Source organism: Agelaius tricolor, unplaced genomic scaffold (assembly GCF_023055355.1).
Source record: "Agelaius tricolor isolate 1412-34295 unplaced genomic scaffold, bAgeTri1.0.p SCAF_4, whole genome shotgun sequence".
In the NCBI taxonomy this organism is placed as follows: Eukaryota; Metazoa; Chordata; class Aves; order Passeriformes; family Icteridae; genus Agelaius; species Agelaius tricolor.
In genome coordinates this window covers 31,409,832-31,426,750 of record NW_027269264.1, presented here as the reverse complement: position 1 = coordinate 31,426,750, position 16,919 = coordinate 31,409,832, and the positions used below count along the sequence as shown (strand labels likewise).

General features: G+C 42.3%; 1 protein-coding gene across 1 annotated transcript in view; it reads right to left on the bottom strand.

Annotated features, from left to right (window-relative positions):
* Positions 1–8,080, bottom strand: part of PUM3 (pumilio RNA binding family member 3) — a 65,088-nt gene extending 57,008 nt beyond the window's left edge. The window contains exon 1 of the mRNA XM_071425120.1: positions 7,746–8,080. The gene's annotated coding sequence lies outside the window, so the exon portion shown is untranslated. The remainder of the gene's footprint in view (positions 1–7,745) is intronic.
* Positions 8,081–16,919: the final 8,839 nt, after the last annotated feature.

Below are 16,919 nucleotides of genomic sequence, written 5' to 3'. Positions count from 1 at the left end.
AGGGAAAGCAAGAGTGGAGTCCCTTATCTCTCCTATATCTGTGTCATTCTCTCTTTGTCCCACATCAGATGCCTGCAGTAAGGACATCAAAGAACAATAACAAAGGTGTTGCCAGAGGTGTTGTGCAGTGTGATGCTCCCAAAACACCTGTGCTGGACTTGCAGGCCTCTTGCAGCCAATGCAAGCTCTGGACATCTAAGAGCAAGTGACAGGGATTGCCAAAAGCAAAGGCACCCCTGAAACTTTCAGTGTTCCTGAATTAAGTACTTAAGATGAATACAGAACAGGTGTTTGTGAGTCTAGACTGCTGTTTGCTATGAGAAATTAAACCCTCCTGAGATGTCAGCACTGATCGTTTTTGCAAGCTTTAGAAACTTTCTTGTTTTAAGCAATTAAACACCAGTACTTTCATACTGTTCTTAGTATGCTTCTTTATGAGTCGGCTCAGTACTCCTAAATGTGTGAGCTATTGAGATACCACATTCACTCTGTTCCAGCGCTGACATAGTCCTGCTGCCTGTGATGAATGAGAGGGCAAGAGCCCAGGCAAGTCCTGCCTTTGGTGGAGATTTCTGAGAGTGGCTGTTTGAGGCGGCCTGTGCCAGACTGCTCCCACTCACAAGTTCTTAATAAGGGTTGATTAGGTCTATTACAAGGTGAATTATTTATTGCATTAACAAAATTAACAGTCATAAGACTTTATACAGACTACTTACTACACAGGAATAAAACAAAAAGAACTACTAGTAGATAAAATACAGTGCATGATAAAGGTACCTCTATTTACAGCTAGCAAAGAAATAGTATAGATTAGGATTCAATGTAATTTACCACTGAATTGGTGATGGAGTACACTATAATTCTTTCACTCAATTCCCAGGAAAGTATCCAGCAAATTTGCATCCAAACCCTGCTTGAGAAGTCCCACACGTTTCCAGGGTGTGTGTAGGAGGTTTCTGCCTCCATGAAAGTTTGTGCAGCTTTTATAGTTTGTAAAGTAGTGTCTCTCAGTCAGGAATATCCACCTTATCTCCCCACATGTGTTCTCACACTCAGGTGTTTATTGGGAGTTCTACCCCTGGTGCCACAGAGGGAAATAATTCACTAGCAAGTGACAACCTACAAGTCAGAGAGCTGGCCTGGGTCATCTCATCACGCCATGTGTGGGGGGAGAATGTCCAGAGCTGTTGCACCAGAGCTATTGCACCAGCTGATCGACAGGGCAGAACAGCTCTTCTGTGGTTGGGGGATGTCCTGCCACAGTGCCATCTCCTTGATTCCTCCTAAATTCCCTCTCAAATTGCACATCAGTGCATGCTCTAATCCCCATCAATACTGCCTTTCTTCAAAATCTGCAGGTGTCCACAGTTTTCCACAGGCAGTTAAAAAAATCTCCAAATAACCAGACTGAAGTTTCATACTAAAGTGGTATTATGAGGCCCACTTTGAGAGCAAAGCAAGCAAACCCTATATATATTCCTGGTAGGTCACAAGGCAAATGTCCATGATAAGGGGTGGTCATTTACCTGAAACACAGTTTTGGAAGAACTAGAAATAGCCCAAAAGACTCAAGTATCTGATGCTTGAATAGAAAAGAAGCAAGCAGAATTCCATCTAGATGCTTTGGTGAGCAGTATCTGTTCTTAAAAGCCTATTCTTTTCAAGCCACAATAGATAAGAGACCAATTAATGAGTTGATTTCTGGTACTTTTTCCAGTGGGAGCATCTGATTCATTGTACAACTAGCAATGCTTCATCATTGAGCACCAGAAAATACATTTCTGAGGGTGAAGAAGGGCAGTATCTACTGTCAAAGATATAATTTCCAGTACCACCTGTTCCAACTACATGCTCTAGAAATGCTTACTTGGGGTGCTGCAAGAGGGCTTTTATCTTTCACTAATCATTCTAGTGTGATTTAGAGCAGGATTTTTCCTTTTCTTCTATTTTGAATAACTTGTTTGCCATGCAGTAGTATACTTACTTGCCCTGCTTCCTTCTTGGTAAAATTGGAAATGTAGCCCTTTCAGTGAATTTTTAATATTGAGAGACCCCAAAGCCCAATGTTACCTAAAACCGCTCCAACAACAACCACCAGAAATTATGCACCTCAGCCACTTTATTGTATCCAGTTATAACTCCTGCAAAACCTCATACTGCTATTTGAAATTTGATTGTACGCTGTTCCTATCTACTCAACTTGACATTTAATGAGTCAGTGCACCTCCTTCGTTATACAAAAAAATCTTGGAGGGCATGAGTCTTGTGTAAAGTTACCAGATTTGCAGAGAGAAGGCCACACTCCTTTTCTAATTACAGAGATATTTATTTTTACTTTATTTTTGCTAATTCCATGTCCACACCCTTCTGAGAATATCATTACATTTCAACTATAGTTTTATGTGAATAAAACTTGAAGAGAATGAGCTACCATAAAACAGCGAAGAAAGAGTTGTGATGATACATGACTTCTGATCCTTTAGATAACAATATAACAAGACTGAAATTATCAGATCATCATAATCTCAGCACAGATGGTTTGCTCTCCAGATATCTGTATTAAAGAGCTGCCATTTGCTTTCGACACAAAATAACATAATCATATAAACACATGCAAGTGTAATGCCACCCATGCACCTTCCAGGTATATGGCAACTGAAGTTAATGGCAATAAATCACAGCAGAAAAATTATTAGTATACGTTTTTATAAGATGAGGATTTGTGCCTGACTCATTCAAAATTATAAACCTCAGAGAGGCAGGTCCCAAGGAAGATGTGAAGGATCATAAAGAAATACAAGTAATAATATAAATATGTGATAAGATACAGCAGACTTTCCCTGGGGCTTTCACTAATTTACTAACTCTTACAAAATTCATCACCTTCCGTAAATGAAGACACCAACAATCTAAAAATAGTCATTTTTGCATATATAATGCCCAAATTTTACTCCCTCTCTTGACTTGACCTAACACATATAAGGACCAAACCACACATTTATTACAGATTTCCTAACCTTTTTTCAACTTTAAATAGATAAACTAATCTGCCACCCTCCCAGTTTTTAGGTTTGTCATTTACAGCTAACAAGACTACTGCAGATACTGTTACATGGAAGGTAAGGGGAAAGGAAAAAAAGTCAGTATTTCAAAAAAGACTGTTTGTTCACTTTTCAAAACAAAACTAAGGACTACTCTTTCAGTTTCTTCTAGACCATCTTATCCATGTCCTTTAAATAAAAAGACAGTTTGCAAAAGCAGCTTACCTAGGCATTGGTGAGTTTGCTCTGTATATAATAACTACAGAGCAAAAATGCTTTGTATTTTAGGCTGCTGTTGAATTTTGTCAAAATATCTGCTGAATCAGAAAAATACTACTTTGTCGTCCCCCCCCCCCGCTACACTTCAAACTACTAGCAACAGCTAATAACCCTTTCCTAATACCTTTCAAAGGTATCAGGGATTTTGTTTCCTAGTAACCTTGGCAAAACAAATAATGAGTGTAGAGCTAGTGTAATAGGCCTTTGTCCAGAACTTGCACTTTAATGCAGAAATACATGGGTTCTGCAGCTGTTAGCTGTTAGTTCTTCTTTTCAGCTTTGACAGATCTAAACTTTGTTTCATGTTAAAATTGCCATGACTGAGCACAATGTTATCTACTTCTGCTAGGTACAGCAAAGCTGGATGTGTTTTTAGAAGCTTAAATCCTGATGTGTTTATATCCTTGATACTTGTAAGGGACAAAAAAATACAGTAATAAATCAACAGAAGAAACCAATACCACTACAAGATTCCAAGGATTCTACGCTTGTGTGTTCAAGAAAGCTTATTTTGTTAGATAAAGTGGAAAAAATACTTCAGACCAACTGCAGCTAATGGTCTTTCAGAGCAAATAAGCAACAGTATAACTGAATTAGAGCTGTACCATATGCCAAAGTCTGAACTTTTCAATAACTTCACTGGTCTCAGTTTAAGTCCACCAAGATCAGTTTACATACCAATTTACACAGGATAGGGAATCCAAGAGGCCTAGCAGCTCTGGAGAAGCCACCAGACTACTATATTTGCATCTTAGGACTCTGCTATCAGCTCTTAAGTTTCCTTAGATCCAGGTGGGTTGCAGCTCTGGATTTTCTCATGGCCTTCTGGGAACACTCTCTGGACAAGAATTTCCTACTTTCTTCTGAGAAGTGCTCACTATTTTTATCAGTATATTTACTTTTGCAATTCTGTTATGATCATTCCATAAACGAGTACAAATTACATTTTTAGTATCACACCCCAAAGCAATGCACTGTATCAGAGAGCAGGATTTCTTCTGTTCAGCACCCATTAAAATATTTTGACTGAAGGTCTGAGTCCTCTTAGTAGCAGCTGCCTACCTTTCAGGAGTTGTTTTGCAGATTACATTTTCATTTCCAAATCAGCAGTGATGAACTGTCCCAGACAGTAATTCAGGCCAAGTGATCATCTGTCTTATTGACAATGCCTCTCTTCCACAAGAGGCCTCAAGAGGCACAAGAGTCTGCAGCTCTCCTTGGCTTCACAGCTCACCAGAATCCATGGTTTTCCTGATGGATGCTCCTCCCAAACCAGTGCAGCTCCAGCTCAGAGCTGGTCCCTCTGCGTCACACTCAGAAGTATACTCACCTGCTGCCTGAGGCACCTGTACTTGGTTCTTCTTTCTCCACATATATGAATACTGCATTGTGACAATTATTGCTGTCTACTGTCCCACACCTGAGACAGGTCCATTGTCTGATAAAGCATAATGACCTTTTTCTCTGTTTTAATATCTTGTATTTGTCAGTCTTTGCAGGAGCCAGTTATTCCACTTAAGGAGAAATTCTACTGCTTCAGCATTCCTTTCTGGGTAACAGAGTGGTTGTACTTACATCCCTTGACTTTAGACCCTGTATTGCTCCAGCATGCTCCTTCATGCTCCCCATGAAGGGTGTTTAAGGCCTGAGCTGGTGGAATTCTTACAAACAACTGCAAACAAAAATTCTTACAAACAACTGCAACAAAAAACAAAGAATTCTTACAAATTCTTACAAACAACTGCAAGCAAGGAGCACAAAGTCCAGCAGCCACTCACTTGTTAGACTTTAAAATCACTCTGAGTACCAGTAATAAACTGTATACTGTATTATATTATGCTATGCAATGTAGTCTGCATTCTTAGTTAGCTCTATACTTAGTTATGATTATTAAATTACAGACAATAACACAAAAGAATCAGACAAATGCAGTAGTGATACATGAAGTATAAAAACTATAGATAAACTGAGTGCTGTAACAACATCCAGTCCTGATGGATCTGAACTTGGATTAATTTTTGACCGGACAGTTTGACCAGGAGTATTTTATCACTTGAAAACACACATAAAAAGTGCATGCTTTATTCTCTACAAAAATATTTCCAGAAAATATTTTCTTATTGGTAAAGAAAGAAGATAGTTTTCAAAGGTAGAATTTTTTTTCATTTTGTTGTTTTTGTTACTTAAATGACAAAATCATTTAGGTTGGAAAAGAGCTCTAAGATCATTGAGTCCAACTATTAATTTTTTTTTCAAGATTTATCCAATACATAGTTTGGGGACATATATTTAGGTAGGAAGTTTGAAAGTAAAGTAATTTTCATCATTTCAATTTGAAGCAGGGAGGGGGAGAAAAGTCAAGATTTCAAATGTCAATTCCTTTTATTGCTTAAATAACATATATCTAACATACGTAGTGTTTTTTTCTAGTACTAGTATCTGCTTATTAGAATGATCTTACTAATGTTTGTATTTTCTCACCTACTAGTACATTAGCAGTATTAATAATAGGCTGCACCATCTAGCTATTTGCAGGCTTCTTCTCTTACCTAACACACAAAGTATTCAAGCACCAAGTTGCTGAACTACCAGATACCATTAAAAAGTTTTGTATTACCCATAGGGTCTGATAGGGCATAACTTGAACATCTTCTTATGAAAGGAAAAGAAAAAAGAAGACAGCCTGTACCTCAAAACAGGTTTGCAATATTCCTCTCTTTTAGCAACAATGACACACTGATGCACCCTCACCCAAAACTTACAAATGTGGTTTTATTAAACTAAAGCCCAGTGTTGCTGGACACAAAAAACTCAGTGTACACACACTATAGCATCAAAGTTTTCAGTTGTGTTCTATGTGAGCCCTTACGTTAATATAAAAAAAATTTCCCAAAACAAGAAATTATTAACTTTGAATTTCTCTCTGCTTCCAGCAGGTCTTTCACATGCAAAAATGTGTATAAAGGGAAACACCAAGAGAACAGTAACTATAGATCAGTCCTCTGAGTAATACAATGCAAGACAGAAGCTTGTGTCAGCTGTGATTAGTGGTCAGTTAATGTCACTCATGCCTTCTTAAATGACATGTTAGATGACTGAAAACCCAAGTCCATATGCCAGTACTAATACTGATTCATTTACATTGCTGACCAAAAACCAAGCACAACTCAGCACAAGTAAAATATCTATTCCATCAATCCATTCAGAAGTTACTGAGAGATCCATTTTGAAAAACCAAAGCCACGACAAGCACTGCATGTCTAGAACAGTTCCAGATTGGTCTCATTCGTCCACCTCACTAACTACTTTCTGTACATACACCAATTTCAAGTGGGGGTTTTTTTCACCATCTTCCCCCCACCTAGATTCAAGCAGTTGGTTTTATTTTAAAATTTCAGCTGTGCTATTACCCTTTAGAGACACAAATTTGAAAGATTGCTTTCAAGAAAGTCAGTAAAGACTTTCCATGTGACATCACCTCTGCATCTTAAGCCAGCCTACCTACAAATAGCAGAGCCAGAGAGAATTACTTCAGGGCTAAGCAGTACCCTTCTGGTGGACCAATTTGGACTTTCCCAGCAGCAACAGTGCATCCCAACACACTGCTGTGCTCTGCTGCCATCTCAGCACAGCAGTCCAACTAGCAGCAGCAGCAGAAAAACAAATGTAGTTATGTTCATACAACTACAGACTGGCTTCCATTACTTCCTATCCTTTCTAGCTGGTTATTTTCTCTCTCCCATTTGGCTTCATAGCAAGAGAAGACCCTGTCCTTCAGGTAAGGGGGAAAGACCTCTTCTGACCATCCCTGCCTTAAGTTACAAACTCAAGAAGAAACGACCGTGACACACCCCTCTGTACCTTTCCCCGACGGAGCAGCTCCCTACGGCCGAGAAGCGCTGCCCCGCTGCCGCTAGCCGGGACAGCCGTGCCGGGCAGCGCCCCGCGGGGTCGCGCTCCCAGCGGCTGCCGGCCTGACCCTCCGCCCGAGTGCCAGCTGGATCTTCGCCAGCAGCACCAGCGCCGCACCCGAGGAAAGCCGCTCACACAGACATGGGCTCCAAGGCCTGAAGTGACCCCGGCCCGGCCAGGGCTGCCGCTGCCGAGCCCGGCGTCCCCCGACGCAGGGACCGAGCCCCAGCCACCGCACACCGCGGGAGACGCGGCCCCGCGCCCCCCGGCCCCGCTTAGAGGCCGCCGCCGGCACTTGGGGAAGGCGAGAGAAGACGGCGGGAGCTTCTCGCACCGCACCGGGGCTGCGCGCAGTGCTGACAGCCCGTGAGCCACAGCAGCTCTTCCTGCCCATCCGTCAGCAAGGAGTGCCCGGGGCGCTTAGGGACCAGCTGCTTCCCGGCCGAGCGGGATGCGGAGCCCGCCCTGGGCGGCGACGCGCGGCAGGAAAAGTCGGGGAGCTTCGGTACCTACCAGAGTGTCACAGTCACGTCCGCGCACCCCTCTCTCCAGCTGCAGGACGTTCTGGCCGGGGCTGTCGAACAGCAGTCCTACCGGCAGCTCCTCCATAGCGCGGAGCATCCTCACGCTTCAACGCTGCGGGTGCGGAGAGAGCAGGGCCGTGATCCCGTGTCCCCCGCTCGTCCCCCCGTTTGTGTCGCTGCGCCCAGGGGAGGCAGCGGGGCACCCGAGGCGAAGAGGTGGTGACACCGTGACACCCTTCCTCCCTCCCTCCCTCCGTGTCTTCCTGCTGGATGACCACGGCCCTTGTGGGCAGCCCTGTGTTGAGACCGCAACCTGAGGTTCGTGGCAGCGATGGAAGGGAGAAGGTTCGCGAGCCCCTTGGGAGTTTAGCTTTCCCCTCCCTGGCGTTTTCACCTTCGCTTTATTTTCGAGGAGCATAAGGGTGCAACTGTGATGTCCAGCAGTGGGTGCCGCTGTTTTGCTATAAAAGTTTTTCCTGGATTGTTTGGTTTTTGTTGGGAGTTAGGTAGTGCCAGCCCCGCCCCGTCGTGGTAAAAGGAAAAAAAAAAAAACAAACCCCAGACCCCTATTAATTAATTTAGCATGTACGCCTCTGTGCCGAAAATACACTATGAAGGTTAATTAATCAATCTTTGAGAAGTGCTCTTGGGTTTAAAGTACCGTCTGGATTTAAAATTGGCCTCAGCTGTGTTTCCAGACATTTTGTAGTATGTATGTCAGTAATCTGTGGACTCAATGGTTACTTCGGCTGTCCTGTATGGAAAGGAGGCAGATGTATCCACCCTGAATGTATTCAAAGGATGCTCTGGTTGTACAAAGTGACAATCTCCTGCTACATAGAGAATGGTTCATCCAAGAATTGTTCCTTTGAGCTTTAGCCACAAAATGTGGAGATGTGGCACACTTTGCTGAACCTCTGTTTGCACTGATGACTGAGAGGGTTCATCTATAACAATAACTTCTTGATTATTCCTGTGAGGGAATTTGATGTTACCCCTGGATGAAGGAGGAACAGGGATGTGCATGTGCCATCAGGTACACAGTGCACTGCATACAGTCAGTACTTCAGCACTCAGCAGGATTACTTAAACCCAAACTCAATTCCACAGCCTCTTAATTAACACCTACTCCAAATAACAGAGATTTCTGGGCTGTCAAATTCATTCTTGCAACAAAAGGTTGAATAAACACAGGTAAGGCAACACAGCATTTGTTTAGCACAGAAGAAGGTATCTACAGGTAGCTGAAATACAGGGCAAATGCCAGCTAAGAGTTGTAGAAATCTAGTGGATAAGCGGGAAAGTGACATGCAGATAGATTTTACCTCTCCTAGATGTGAGAACCTGATGACACACCAGTAACAAAATGGAGCAACAGGCAGGATGTTGCTCACAATGCTCTGAAAAAGATGGTGGCAAGGCTAGTTTGGAGGGGTAAGTTTTTTCAGTGTACAAGGAGACAGATGAATATCTTTTTTTTTACCAGGATCTTTACTGGATGACTACCTCACCTCAGTAGAAGTGTAACACTGACCACCTAGTCCTTGGCAGCTTTTCATGAGCATAAAACACAAACAGTGTCCCACAGAAGAGGCCAACTTCAGGCAATGGCTGTTGCAGCTTTTACTGCCTCAGCTTCAACTTGCGGCCTTGGTTCCATCTTCAGGCCCCACCATTAAACCACTAAACAGCTATATGCCTCTGGCTCCAGTGCACTAGTTTTTAGCTGCAACTGTGAGTCTAAGGTAGCAAGCTTGCTTCCTGAAACAAATATATGTGGTTTTGAGGAAGGAAGGAGGGAACGGGGACATGCGGGGAAGAGTTCTGAGATAATTTCTGTGTTGCAGCCCTTTATCAAACATACACTGGGCAAATACGTTTTCTGAAGGCATAACTTAGTTTTAATTATCAAATCAAATAAGAGGACAATGTGTCTGAAAAAACTCACCTGTATTCCTGAAAGTTTGAACAACAACAGGTAGTATGAACTTGAAATACTGAGGACAAGAAATTTTGATTCTTCCTTTTAGTTTTTAATGCATATGTAAATTGTTAGGTGAATCAGCAAAAAAAAACTCAAAAAGACCAAAACCCAAGTAATGATCAATTTATATTCTGCTTTTGTAATTTCCGATGATTTTCCTATCCAGATTTCCATCAGTCTCTTTAAACTATCGTGTTATTCAAGAATGTGAGGAAATAACTACAAGGGTTATTGCTCAAACAAGTCACTACCATATCCCTCATGCGGTGAATTCCATCAAAATTTGACTGTAAACACTCTGCAAGATGTTGCTCACCTGAAACTGCTACCTGGTTGTGAATGCCTTCTTGTGTGTGCACCATTGTGGTTTCAAAACTGATCTGTGGAAGTAATAGGAAGTAACCAGTTTTTAATTCAGTTTTGTCTTTCATTGGCCATCAATAAAGTTAGCAGTATCTGCACTATCCAGTTAATGCTACCAATGAGCTCCTCACTAATTCTATAAACACTAGATTTTCAGTATCTCTTGGTAAATCAAATATTTTATACTTAAAACCAAATTTAAGTCTAGAGGTGCAACAATATGCTCTGTTAAACATTATTGTTGAGCTGCTGCTTTGACATTGAAGGCTAAAACAGATCAACCAACACTTGTTCCACCAGGCATACCTGTGGCCGCAGCTCTCTTCACAGAGAGCAGCAGGCACAACGTTCCCAGGATTTTCCCTGGGGAAGGCAGTGAGAAGCTCAGAGAAAGAAAACAATTCTTATCTCTATTTGCTGCTCCTGTTGTTTGGAACATGTGGAATGTGTTATGGATTGTTTACCAAAGAGAGATTTCTTAACTGGACACTGGTGATGGTTGTTTGGATTGATTGACCAGTTAGTTCAAAGCTGTGGTGTTACTGTCTGTAAGGGGTGATGGGTTTTTCTTTAGTTTCATATAGAGTAGTAGAGTATAGTTTTGGGATAGTATAATATAATACAGTATAGCTTAACAAAGCAATTGTTCACCCTTCTGAATAATGGATTTTCCATTCTGGGGTTTGCCTGCTACTATACGTACCCTGTGCTGTAACACAGAATTGGGCTTGAATGTCACAGTCTTTCCCAGCTGGACTGTTGTCTCTGTAGAGCCCTGTTGCCTTTAAAGTCAAGAGCAACAGCAGGTACAATCCTGCTTAGTGGCTTTAAAGGTATCAGATCTAGTGGTGTTAAATGAGACCACTTCTTTCCCCATCAGACATCACAACAGGATTTGTCTACAATGGATTACCTATTTGACCACTTTTTTATTTTTAACAAAAAGTCCACCCCCACTTTAAAGAAATTTAAATCAATTAAATTCTCTTTAATAGGAAAAAGACAAAAAAGCTTGATTGGGATGCATTATTCAACATAGATATTGTTAGTTATTCTGGCCAGTTTGTCAGCAGAAACATCCAAAGCCAAGTTTTTTTTTGTCTACCTGTTGGTGTAATAGAGCATGGATTTGAATTTGCCATAATAAGTGGATGGAGGTAAAGCCTACAGGTAGAAGAATTATGCTTCCCAAAGACACACAGAATAGTCCACCAAGAAGTTCACAGGAAGGTAATGTGGTCATTTATGTGGTGATGATTCGGGCTGTCCCATTTTCTTGCAATTTTAATAATTGCAGCTTTTGATTTTGGCTGTTTGACTTTCTTTGAGTGAAACCTGGAGGAAGAAGGGAAGTCTAAATTTTTCTTGGGCATTGCAAACCATTGCAGACCAGGGTAATTGATGAAGTGATTACTACTGTTCTGAGTAAGAGTCACCTTGTTACTCACATGGACCATTAAATTCAATGCCTGTGTTGCAATGACACAATGCGTGATCCTCACTTCAACATGTCACTGTTGCAGCTTTTCCAGCTCTTTCTGACTCCCTCTGCCAGGACATCACTTATTGTGGGGAAAGGTAACATCCAGCTGCAGAGCATTGGGACAGCAGTTTTTTAATACCTCTTCCATCTAGAGCTCTGAAAATGTGTCTGTTTGACTAACAAGTAGGTTACTAGATAAGTACTGACCAACCACATCTGCTATGAACTCTGATCATAAAAGCAGCAGCAGATCTTGTGTACCATGTGCCCGTGGCAAATGCCTATACACAGAGTCACTCTTTACTAGAACAGTTCTGCTTATAAAACATTTAGAATAAAATGTCAGCAGTAGCATATTTCAGTCAATAAGGGGTTGTTTCAGTTAGTCCGACATGTTTAGGTTAGTTAATGTACTGGGGAAGTACATGTACAATGGGATTTAGAAAAATTTTGAATGAGAACAGGAGAGCCAAGTCAGAATAAAAACTCTCTCTAGCATACTGTTAACAGTGCCAAAAATAAATCAAGGTTTCTTCTTCTTCTTACTTGCCTTGGTCAGATGCTTTTGTGGAAAAATAACTGGCTTATATTGCATGTGGGTTTTGGCATAGACCTTGACACAGAATTAAACAACTGATGCACACTGGACTGCTGCAGGCTCTATGTGATTTTACAGAATTAAAGTGAATGCTTTAGGTAACTCAAATTAAAAAGACTTAAAATAACTAGATGTAGAATGTATCTTACTTATTTGACAATAACATTGTGCAGAAAATTACCTTATAGAAGTAATAGAAATAATTTATTACCTTTCTTACTTCCTTTTTCTTACAATACCCAGTATTTTCAAGTTCTCCCACATTTTACCTGTACTTCACACTTAGAGGTCTGGATCTGTGGATCTGTGTTACTGTGAATGAAACTTTCATAATAAAATCAGTTCAAATATGAACAGCAACAGAGGTTGAATTTTGCAGGGTCTTCCTGGTAGTACTGTCAGTAGAAAAGAGCTGAGGAATGTAGGCTGTTGGCTCTTTCAGGAGTTGGTTGATGTGTGATCCCTCTAGGGACGATGTCCTCTACACATTGCTTTCCCATGTATGTGTCAAGAGAAAAGCCTATTTAGTCTCAGCAAGACACATGCTAGAAAATGAAGCCTCGACTCAATTAGCAAACTAATTATGAGTATTCTGTAAACATAGAATAGTACTCTTAGGGAGTGATTTGATTGTATTGAAATTGATGATTATGATGAAGATGACAAGTCTGAGTGCCTATGGTAAGACAGGGGGAAGATCAGCAGGGCAGATGTCATGGTGGGAGTCTGTTACAGACCACCCAACCAGGATGAACAGGCACATGAGGCATTCTTCAAGTGGCTGCCAGAAGTCTCGTGGTTGCCATTTTATCTGGGCCAAATGTCTGCTAGAAATAGAACACAGCACAAACAAAGAAGACCGGAGGTTCTTGGACTGTGTGGAAGGGAACTTCTTGAACAGCTGGTGAAAGAGCCTATCAGAGGAGAAGCCCTGCTAGACCTGTTTTTTTTTGTTGTTTTTGGGTTTTTTTTGTTTTTTGTTTGTTTGTTTGTTTGGGGGTTTTTTTTGTTGTTTTTTGTTGTTTTTGGTTTTTTTGTTTGTTTGGGGGTTTTTTTGGTTTTTTGGTTTTTATTTTTTGGGGGGTTTTTTTGGTTTTTTTTGTTGTTGTTGGGTTTTTTGTTTGTTTGGGGTTTTTTCTTTTTTTGTTTTTTATGTATGTGCTCGTTTTGGCAGGGGTAGAGTTAACTTCATAATGGCTGCTTCAGGGCTGTGTTTTGGATTTGTGCTGAACAGAGGGTTGATAATACAGAGATGTTTTTGTTACTGCTGAGCAGGGCTTGCTCAGAGCCAAGGCCTGTTCTGCTTTTGGCATTGCCACACTGGGGAGGAGAGTGGGGGATGCTCAGGAGGTCACGAGGAGACTCAGCCAGGACAGGTGACCCAAACTGACCAAAGGGATATTCCAGACCCTGCGACATCATGCTTAGAATGCAAGTGGATCTGCTTGGATTGTGCATGGCTTTTGCTTTCCCTATTAAACTGTCTTTATCTCAGCCCACAAGTTTCCTGGCATTTATCCTTCCGATTCTCTCCCTGATCCCACTGGTGCAGGAGCAAGCAAGTGGCTGCCTGGGGCTTGGCAGCTGGCTGGGCTTAAACCATGACAACGAGCAAAGAAAGACTAGTGGATGATGCAATGGTTGGTGGCTGTCTTAGGCAGAGAGACCATGAAATATTAGAGTTTTCAGTACTGGGTGGAGTAAGGAGGGGCACCAGCAGAACTTCCACCTTGGACTTCCATCTAGCAGACTTTGGCCTGTTTAAGACATTGATTGACAGAGTCTCTTTGGAGTCAGTCCTGAAGGACAAAGGAGTCCAGGAAGGCTGGATGTGCTTTAAAAAGGAATTATTAAATATTCAGGATCAGGCTGTCCCCTTGTCTAGAAAAACAAGTCATCAGGAAAAGACTGGTTAAAGAGAACTTGGGAGAAAAGAGAATCTATCATCTCTGGAAGGAGGGTCAAATAACTTAGGAGGACTGTAAGGATGTTGCAAGATCATATAGGGAGAAGACTAGAGGAGTCAAAGTCCTACTAGAACCTGATTTGGCCACAGCAGTTAAAGACAGCAAAAAAGGCTTGTATAAACACAGTGATAGCAAAAAGAGGGTGACAGAGTGTCTTCAGCATTTGTGGAATGCAGAGGGCAGTGTAGTGAGTGACAGAGCGTGAGGAAAAGGCAGAGGTATTTAATGCCTTCTTTGTCCTGGTCTTAGTTTCATTCCCACTTGTCCTTGGGATACCCAGTTTGAGAAATTACCAGAGCTGTAAATTGGTGATGGGCAGATGAGTGAAGCCCCCATAATGCAGGAGGAAATGGTTAGTGACCTGCCGTGCCAATTAGACACTCACAAGTGTATGGGTGCTGGTGAGATCCACCCAGAGTGATGAGGGAACTGGTAAAACATCTTGCCAAGCCACTCTCAATCATCTACCAACAGTCCTGGTTACTGTAAAAGTTCCAGAAGAATGGAAATCAACAAATGTAGTGCCTGTCTGCAAGAACAGCTTGAAGGATGATCCTGCAGGGCTGTAGTTACCTCAGTTCTGGGCAAGGCTGTGGAAGAGATGCATGAAGCCCATTACATGGCACATGCAGGGCAACTAGGAGATCAAGCCCAGCAAACATGGATTTACAAAAGGCAGGTCCTGCTTGACCAACCTGATCTCCTTCTATGACAAAGCAACCTGCTTAGTAGATGAAGGGAAGGCTGTGGTTGTTGTCTGTCTGAACTTGAGTAAATGCATTTGACTCCATCTCCCACAGGATCCTCCTAGGAAAACTGCTTGTGGCTTGGATGAGTGGACTCTTTGGTGGGTAAAAAAACTACCAGGACGGTCAGGCCCAGAGAGTGGTGGTGAATGGAACTAAATCAAGTTGGTGGCCAGTCACCAATGGTGCTCCCCAGGGCTCTTTTTGTTGTGTTGAACATCTTTATCAATTTCTGGGTGTTGCAATTGAGTGTCCCCTCAGTCAGTTTGCAGATGACACCAAGCTGGGTGGGAGTGCTGATCTGCTGGAGGGCAGGAAGGCTCTGCAGAGGGATCTGGACAGGCTGGACCATGGGCCAAGGCCAGTGGTGTGAGGTTCAACAAGGCCCAGTGCTGGGGCCTTGGGTCACAGCAAGCCCAGGCAGTGCCACAGGCTGGGGCAGAGTGGCTGCAAAGCTGCCACAGGAAAAGGCCCTGGGGGTGCTGGTGACAGCAGCTGAACAGGAGCCAGCAGTGCCCAGGTGGCCAAGAAGGCCAATGGCATCCTGGCCTGTGCCAGCAATGGTGTGGCCAGCAGGAGCAGGGCAGGGATTGTCCCCCTGTACTCAGCACTGATGAGGCCACACCTCAAATCCTGTGTCCAGTTCTGGGCCCCTCACTTTAAAAAAGACACTGAATTCCTGGAACATGTCCAGAGAATGGCAACATAGCTTGTGAAAGCTTTAGGACATTAACAGAGGAACATCTGTGAGAGTTGGGTTTATTTAGTCTTGAGGAGGCTCAGGGTAGACCTTATTGCTTTCGACAACTGCCTGAAGGGAGGCTGCAGTGAGGTAAGGGTTGTGCTTGCAGTGAGAAGACAAGAGGAAATGACCTTAAGCTGAGACAGGGGAGATTCAGGTATTAGAGATTTTTTTTCACTGTTAGGGTGGTCAGAGATTGGAACAGTTTGCCCACAGGGGTGGTAGACTGACTGTCCCTGGAGGTGTTCAAGAGGCATCTGGGTCTGGTGATGTGGTTTGGTGGTCTCTGGGTGACAAGGATAGTGCTGAGCAGACAGTTGGAATGGGTGACCGTGAAGGTCTGTTCCAACCTTGCCAATTTCCCGACTCTTTAGCTGCAGCAGGTCACTGGGGTAGTTGTAGTCTTGTACTATGCAATGCAGGCACTGATACTGTACTATACTAAGTTTTTGGTCTTCATTTGAAATTAAAGAATAGGCAATGACTGGACCATAATTTATGGCTGAACATCCCAAGAAAAACAAGCTTTAGGGTGCAACTCTTCTGCCTTTACCACAGTTCTGTGTGAAATACCTGTTTTAATCTTGGTATCCAATAGTTATTTGATATGTTCTAGCATCTACTACTTGGTGGGTCCTCCACATTAAAATAAAATTCAGTATTTCTTTATATGAAATATAATATGAAATATATATGGTGCCTGCAACACATACTTGAGACCCACAGAATATGTGAACAGGTAAGATTTGCCTTTCAACTATGTTTTGTGAAACTGTCAAAACATCTAACACATTACCATATCGCAGAATATTTACAGCAAAAATTGCAGAAGTAGGTTCTGCTGGTACCAAACTGACACCACCAATTCCTGGAGGCCAGAGTCTGCATGCCTCTCACTGTTAGCTGTTAACTACATAAATCTGTAATGGGAAATTACTGTGAACATTGAAATTAATAAGTACATTACAGTCTCTATTTACTGGGAGTATGACAGCAACTAAGTTGAACCGACACTTCCTAGGTGATCCTGCCTTGGCAGGGTGGGCTGGATTAGATGATCTTCAGAGGTTCCTTCCAACCCCAGCAGTTCTGTAATTCTGTGATTCAAAATACTTGGGGTTTTTGCCATCTGAGACACACTTGTTACCTAGTTCTGTTGTTGTTAAATAAAAAAAAAAAGTGGTCTTATTTCAAAAGTGTAAGTGCAGTAATTTTTTTCTCAAAATCAACCATTCAACAGTCCAAAACAGCTATACAAGAACTGAAGCCATTCAGGTATG